Source organism: Monodelphis domestica, chromosome 4, assembly GCF_027887165.1.
Source record: "Monodelphis domestica isolate mMonDom1 chromosome 4, mMonDom1.pri, whole genome shotgun sequence".
In the NCBI taxonomy this organism is placed as follows: Eukaryota; Metazoa; Chordata; class Mammalia; order Didelphimorphia; family Didelphidae; genus Monodelphis; species Monodelphis domestica.
In genome coordinates, this window is record NC_077230.1 from 441733808 (window position 1) to 441739807 (window position 6000).

Consider the following 6000-nt stretch of genomic DNA (forward strand, 5'->3'; position numbering starts at 1 on the left):
AGAGTGATGAGAACTAAGAATGGGCAGTCCTGGGAAAAAGTGTCTACCATGATTGGTAGATGTGACAATTTAGGGGAGGTGACATAAGAGAAAATTCTCTTTAAAAGGATCTCTCTGAACTCAGTTCAGGAGTTCAGGAATTCATAGGAAGGTCTCTGAACTCAGTTTAGGAGTTGAGGATTTCAATGAAGGACTAGAGCTTGCTTGGGACGATCTTGTGGTGAGTGATAAAAACTGACTCTCTCTCTCCCTTAAGGCTCAGGCCTAGGCCATTTGACCTAGGTCCTTTCTACTATTCTCTCTCTCTCTCTCTCTCTCTCTCTCTCTCTCTCTCTCTCTCTCTCTCTCTCTCTCTCTCTCTCTCTCTTCTTCCCTTAATTCCTTCATTTGTATTAATTAAAATCTCCATAAAATACAGATGACTTGAGTATTTTCATATTTGGGAATTTCCCCATGGTGACTACTTATTTTTTTATTTAAATCAAGACATTAAAACCTTTACAATCTTGGAAACCTACATTTTAATGGTAACACTTTTCATCTTGAATATTGCTAATTTGGTTTTCTTCTTTTTTAAAATTAGATTTACCAGTACTTTGTCTACTTTATTTGTTTTTTCAAAGTGCCAGTTTCTAGTCTTATTTATTAAATCAATAGTTCTTTGACTTTCAATTTTATTAATTTCTCCTTTGATTTTTAGGCTCTCTAATTTAGTCCTAATCTGAGGACTTGTTTTTTTTAAACTCTTACCTTCCGTCTTGGAGTCAATACTGTGTATTGGCTCCAAGGCAGAAGAGTGGTAAGGGCTAGGCAATGGGGGTCAAGTAACTTGCCCAGGGTCACACAGCTGGGAAGTGTCTGAGGCCAGATTTGAACCCAGGACCTTCCATCTCTAGGCCTGACTCTCAATCCACTGAGCCACCCAACTGCCCCCTGAGGATTTTTTAATTTGTTCACTTTCTAGTTTTTAATTTGCATGACAAATTCATTGACCTCTGCCCTCTCTAGTTTGTTAATATATGAACTCAAGGATATAAATTTCCCCCTGAGAACTGCTTTGGCTGCATCCCATAGGTATTGAAAGGATGTCTCATCATTGTCATTTTCTTCAATGAAATTATTAATTGTTTCTATGATTTGTTCTTTAGTTGTTTTTGCAGAATTGTATTGTTTCATTTCCAATTAATTTTTTATTTACCCCCCCCCATATGTCCTTACTAATTATTATTTTCATTCCATTGTGATCTGAAAAGGTTGCATTTATTATTTCTGCTCTTTTGCACTTGTTTGCAATGTTTTCATGCCCTAATACATGGTCAATTTTTGTGAATGTACCATGTGCTGCTGAAAAGAAGGTGTTCTTGTCCCTATTTATTTTTCTCCACATGTCTACTAACTCTACTTTTTCTAAGATTTCATTCACTTCTCTTACCTCTTTCTTATTTATTTTTTGGTTTGATTTATCTAGTTCGGATAGAGGAAGGTTCAGGTCTCCCAATAGTATAGTTTTTCTATCTATTTAATCCTTGAGCTCCACTAGTTTCTCCTTTAGAAATTTGGATGCTATGCCATTTGGTGCATACATGTTGAGTACAGATATTTCCTCACTGTCTATACTGCCTTTTATCAGGATGTAATTACCTTCCCTATCTCTTTTAACCAGATCTATTTTTACTTCATCTTTGTCAGATATCATGATTGTGACTCTTGCCTTCTTTTTATCAGTTGATGCCCAATAGATTTGGCTCCATCCTCTTACTTTCACCCTTTGCATATCTACCTTTCTTATGTATGTTTCTTATAGACAGCATATGGTAGGGTTTTGGATTCTAATCCACTGTGCTATTTACTTGCGTTTTATGGGTGAGTTCATTTCATTCACATTCAGAGTTATTACCAGCTGTGTATTTCCCAGAATTTTTATTTCCATTCCTGTTCCTGCCTTTTCTTCTTTCACTATTTCCTTCTACACCAATGTTTGTTTTTAATCAGTCCCCCTAGTTCCCACCCTTATTTTACTTCCCTTTCTGATGAGGATAGGGTCCAGCCTCACTCAGAACTCCAGCGTTCCCGACAGGTGGTGAACTATCAGTCAAAATAAATAAAAAATGGAAGACAGCTTAATCATTATGGCCACCAGACTGCTTTTCATCTGACAGCTGCTCTGCCATTCCAGGCTTGGTTTTTATTTTCATACCCATTTTTTTGGCATACAGACACATTACCTAACACATATGTTCAAAAAGATAATTGAAAAAGTGATACATTAACTTTTAAGAAATCACTTGATTAATATTCTATATTCTTATATTGTGATTACAGAAGCATACAAGATAAATGATTTTGTCACAGTGGCTTAATTTTCTCATTGCCCTGTGAGGAGTTTTAAGCTTACAAACAATCAAGGAAAATTACTTATTGCTTTTTAAAAAATGGAATAATTAATAAGCAGTTCTTAAAAGACAATTCAACAATTTTATTATTGAGGTTGAGGGGTACTGGGAATACAATTCAAATTTAGACTGATCATTTCTCAGGGTTCATTAGGGAGTTCCTGAGTTACTGATTTGTGTAATTGAGTCACTGAGGCATATTGAAGCTTGATGTACTTATTGTGTGGGCCTCTATGATTGATTTGTGTACTGGCTTCATGAGAATAAGTTTCTGTGAGTGGGAAAGTTCTTGGGCTTGGCCTGTAGCTGTGGTTTTGGGTTATGAACCCAAGTAAAAGTTAACCCATGATAATCTTTTGGGGTTGGGTTTGAGGGTCTGATCTTTTGATGATGTTTTAGGGAATTAGGGTACATGTGTTTTGCTCTTACATTATTTCTTTTGAGACTAGGGCGAATAATAATCAAGTCAATTCATGGGTAAGGGGCATTGATGAAAGAGGTCATGCAAGGGGGATAGAGTGGGAAGTCACATCTCACCAAGGACCACTCTATGGTGTCCCCAGCTACCACGTGTGACTCTGTCAAGGCATCATGGTCTGCTGGCTCCCAGCACCTTTCTACCCCCCTCCCTTCTTATTCCCCCCTTATTTTCTTTGCAGTCTTTTTAAACTACCCTCCACCCTCTTTCTCCCTTGTACTAATTCCCTCCCCACCAGTCAGTTTGTTACCCTTCTACTTCTCTATAGGGTGCAAATCTATTCTCTGCCCCAAATGGATTGGATTTTTCTTCCCTCTGTGGGTCAATTTCAGTGCACATAAGAGTTGAGTATTTCCTATCTCCAACCTCTTTATCCTTCCAGTGTATTGTTGTTCTCCCCCCTCCCACCATGAGCTTCTTTGTGACATATAAATTTGCTTCCTTTTGTTTCTTTTCCCATTTCCTTTAGTATGAACCTCTTTTTTTAGCTCTAGTTGTATATATCTATATATCTATATATACACACGTATATGTATTTATGCATACATATATCTATATACATATTTATGTCTTGTCATTTCATCCTATACAGTTTGTCATTGTTCCCTCTAAGTGTAATTCTTCTAGCTGCCCAGATGATAATAACAATTTTTAAGAGTTACCAATTTCTTTTCTTTTCTTATAGGGATACATATCATTTTAACTCATTGGGTTTCTTAAAAAAAGAGTTTTTTTGTTGTTGTTTTTCTTTTTTCCCTATTTTAAATTACCTTTTGATGATTCTCTTGAGTTCTGTGCTTGGGCATCAAATTTTCTGTTCAGGTCTGGTCTTTTCTTTACAAATGCTTGGAATTCTTCTATTTTGTTGAATGACCATACTTTCCCCAGTAAGAATATAGTCAGTTTTGCTGGGTAGTTGATTCTTGGTTGTAGACCTAGTTCCCTTGCTTTCCAGAATATCATATTCCATGCCTTTCGGTCCTTCAGTGTAGATGCAGCCAAATCCTGTGTTATCCTCATTGTGGTTCCATGGTATCTGAATGACTTCTTCTTGGCAGCTTGTATTATTTTTTCCTTGGTCTGATAGTTCTTGAATTTGGCTATAACATTCCTGGGGGTTGACAGTTGGGGATTAAGTACAAGAGGTGATCCGTGGATTCTTTCAATCTCCACTTTTCTCGCTTGTTCTAGAATATCAGGGAAGTTTTCTTGGATAATTTCCTGTAGTATGATCTCCAAGATTTTTCTTTTGTCATGGTCTTCTGGTAGACCAATGATTCTTAAGTTGTCTCTCCTGGAACGATTTTCTAAATCTTCTGTTTTGTGAATGAGAAGCTTCATATTTTCCTCAATTTTTTCATTCTTTTGGTTTTGTTTTATAGTGTGCCTTGTGAGGTCACTTAATTCTAATTGTTGTATTCTGGTTCTTAAAGACTGGCTTTCATCCCTGGCTTTTTGGTCATCCTTCTCCTTCTGGTCTGATTTTCTTTGGAGGTCCTCTTTCATTCTCTTTACCTCATCTTTCATCTCCTTTGCCTCATTTTCAAGCTGCTTGATTTTGGCTTTTAAGACACTATTTTCTGTTTCCAGATGACTTATATTAGTTTTTTAGTTCTTTTCCCAATTGTCTTCAGCCTCTCTTAATTGTGTTTTGAATTGTATTTTGAGTTCTTCCAAAGCCTGAATCCAATTCATTGGGTTTTCTGTATTATTGCTTGATGTTCCCTCCTCCTTCTCTGTTCCATTTGCTCTTTGTTCGCGGCCTGTATAGAAGCTGTTGATTGTAATTTCTTTCTTCTTTTTCTGTTGTTTGCTCATATTTTCCCCTTCTTTTCTCCCTGCAGTTGTCTGTGCTCTTTCTCCTCTCATTTTTTTGGTTTTGGAGTTTTCTGTCGATCTGCCCTCTTGGAGCTTTGTTAGGAGATCTCTCAGTGCAGTCTGTGGAGGAGGGGTGTTGGAGCTTGAGCTTCCCTGTCCTCTGGAGGCTTTGATTGGGTTAAAGTCCAGCCGTCTATGGGGGAGGGGCATTGGAGCTTAGGTTTCCCTTACCTCTGAAGACTTTTTATGGGATTAAGTCCAGCTGGGTTGGGCTGGATGTGCCCTGAGGCCAAAACCTCCTGGAAAGTGGGAGCAATATGGAGGAGGAGCCCCTGTGACCAGGCTGTCTGCTCTGAGCTCCCTCTCCAGCCCCTTCCCTACCACCTGTATTCGATGCTCTGAGCCTGGCACAGCCCTGCCTGGAAGGTACTCCCTCCAGACCAGCGCCTTTGCCTGCCCAGAGGTTCCCACTGCCACTGAAGGCTTAGTGCTCTGGGTGGGGGAGGGGTCCCAGGACCTTCTTTTTCCCTTCCCCTTATACCTGAGTGCTCTTGAATTCTGGCTTTTGGGGGGCATACCTTTTGAATTGAGTCCAGCACGAGGGTTCCTTGGCTCTGTCTTGTTGTTAGGTTTGATTTTCAGTCCCCTAAGAGCATTTAGTTTGTAGTTGGAAAGGAAGTGTTTTCAGAGGTCTGAACTTTTGCTGCCTCTACACCGTCATCTTGACTCTGCCTCCCATGGTACTGGTTTTTAATCACACTTCTGCCTCCATAACCCTTAACAGAGGGGAAAGAGGTGAGGGAATAGTAAGGAGCATGTCCTAAGTGTATCACAGATTTAGGATGGGTGAAGTCAGGGCCTTCCCTAGGTCTGTATTTCTGGAAAAAGGAACATCTTTGCAATGGTCTTTCTGATAGCTTGACCCCCAAGGTTGCTATCAGAGCCCTGTGGGCTATAGAACAACATCCTAGGATTACTGCAATGGGGAGCTAGGGTATTTGGGGTTTATCTTTCAAAATATGAAGCTCAATGCCAGGGATGTCCAAGATGAAATACCTAGGGACATATTGGGACCAGGTTGAAATCATGATCCTTGGTCTCTAATTCCAGGTCTCTTTTGACAACCCTGAAAGGTCTTGATAAAATCTTAAGCAAGTGAGTGAGATCAATAGAGGAAGTTCCTTATGATTCATCTGATAAGTGTCCCTCTCTTCCCTGTATTTTTGGGATAGGTGATCTGGCTCTTGATTGACCATCTCACAGACACAACATTCCTTGAAATATTCCTGGTTCCTCTCTCTCCTCCTAAAC